Below are 2,092 nucleotides of genomic sequence, written 5' to 3'. Positions count from 1 at the left end.
TTATACTGACACATGCTCCTAAATCACACATGCAATCATAAATTACTACACCACCAATAGTACAACTAACTATGTAAGGACCTAGATCACTACATTTTTCAGGTAATCCTCCCATTAAAGCAGATATAGAACTACCTAAAGGAATAGTTTCTAATTCAGTAATTTTATCTTTATGGATACATAAGTCTTTTAGAAACTTTTCATATTTAGGTACCTGCTGAATAACATCAAAAAGGGGAACAGTTACCTCAACCTTTTTGAATATTTCTACCATTTTAGGATCAGGTTCCAGCTGCTTCCTAGGCTTCCTTGCAAGTTGTGGAAATGGAATGGGAGTAGTGTTTTCTGTGGTGCCTGCACCTTTTTGTGCCTCTTCCTGTGGTTGAGCTATCTCTTCTTCAGCTATGTCCTGTATATCCTCTTCCTCTTCAACATCTTCAATTTCTACCACCTCTTCAGCTGAGGCGTATTCTGGTGAGCGTGGGTCCTCCTGATTCCTCTCCTGCAGTGTGGTTCCGGACCTCAGTGTGATGGCATTAATGCCTCCCTTTGGATTGGGTAATGGTTAAGAGGGGATTCCAGTGGTGCTTGAAGGTTGGTTACTGGAATTTTGTGCTGAACCAAGTTGTGTCATAAAAGCTTGCAGAGTAGAGGTGAAACCATTCAGACTGGCGTTAATACTGTTCACGATGGTATTTTCCATGGCCAGTTGTCTTTTCTCAAAAGCTTGTAATAATTCTTCATTAGAAGATACAGAAGAATGAGTAAATTGAGAGGTTTGTTGCTGGTTGTTCGGTGGTCCTTGGTTTTGCCTTAGGTGAGATGCTCGGTAAGGTTGATTTTGCTGCCTGTTGTTGTAATTATTCCACCTTTGATTTCCCTGATTATCTCTGCCTCCCCTATTATTGTTGTCCCTCCAATTCTAGTTTGAATTGTCCTGCCATCCATGGTTATTATTTCCATTTTGATTGTACCCTTGGTTGGGGCGGTCATAGAAGTTATGAGTGGATGCCACAATGTTGTCTTCTTGTTGGAGCTGCGGGCATTCATCAGTGTAATGGTTGTAATCAGCACAAATTTCGCAAATTCTTTGTGGAACTAGTTGTTGGTTTTTCTGCGGTTGAGTTTGCTGAGCTTGTTGATTTAACTGCATTTGCTTCAGCAGGTTGGTCATTTCACAGATGCTTCGATTTAGAGCAGCAGTCTCTATGCCAGAAGATACTTCTGCAACGGCCCTTAAACGGCCTTGCTTCTGTCTGTGATTCCGAGTAGATTCAGCTAAATCACTGATCAATTGCCAAGCTTCATCAGTGGTCTTGTACTTCTTCATAGACCCATTGCTGGCACTTTCCAATGTGGTCTTATCTTGGGGCCTCATACCTTGTGTGACATAGCTGAGTAGCACGATCTTGTCAATCATGTGGTGGGGGCATGCTTCCAGGAGATTATTGAAGCGCTCCCAGTATTCAAAGAGAGTCTCATTGTCATCCTGAACAATTGTAGAGATATCCTTCCTCAGTTTATCAGTAACTTCAGATGGGAAAAATTTCTCCAGGAACTCCTTTCTGAGTGTATCCCAGTTGGATACGTTTGCTAGAGGTTGAGTGTAGTACCACTCTCTTGCTTTTCCCTCGAGAGAGAACAGAAAAGCTTTCAGCAGAATTGAAGTTTCATCAGCGCCATCACGCCTGACAGTAGAACAGACTGCCTAAAAATCTCTCAAGTGCTTGATAGGCTCTTGAGCAGGTAGGCCATGAAACTTCGGCATCAAATTTAGCAGTGCGGTCTTTATTTCAAAATCTGTAGCTACCGCTGGATGATGCGCTTAAAACGGTTGCAGTGTAAAATCAGGAGCTCCTTCCTCCTGAATGGTAATTCTTCTAGCTGCCATGTTTTCTGCACGTAAAACAACCGAATCAGTAGAATGGGGGCTGGTTTCTTCCTCAGATTCACTTTCAGATCCGCCCTCAGAGCGGACTAACCTACGCTGTTCTCGCCTTATTCATGAAATTTTTCTTTCAATTTCAGGATCGAATATTAGCAAGCGCGGATCAGGAAGTGAACGTGTCATTTGACAGAAGAAACACGCAGC

At 42.5% G+C, this 2,092-nt stretch overlaps 1 non-coding gene across 1 annotated transcript; it reads left to right on the top strand.

Moving 5' to 3' along the window:
• Positions 1-1,414: 1,414 nt before the first annotated feature.
• On the top strand, positions 1,415-1,522 carry LOC112717221 (small nucleolar RNA R71). The gene has a single exon (XR_003160605.1). It is a non-coding gene; the product is annotated as a small nucleolar RNA R71 (small nucleolar RNA).
• The last annotated feature ends 570 nt before the right edge of the window (positions 1,523-2,092 follow it).

This window comes from Arachis hypogaea, chromosome 1, assembly GCF_003086295.3.
Source record: "Arachis hypogaea cultivar Tifrunner chromosome 1, arahy.Tifrunner.gnm2.J5K5, whole genome shotgun sequence".
NCBI classification, from domain to species: Eukaryota; Viridiplantae; Streptophyta; class Magnoliopsida; order Fabales; family Fabaceae; genus Arachis; species Arachis hypogaea.
This window is presented reverse-complemented; position numbering and strand designations above follow the sequence as displayed.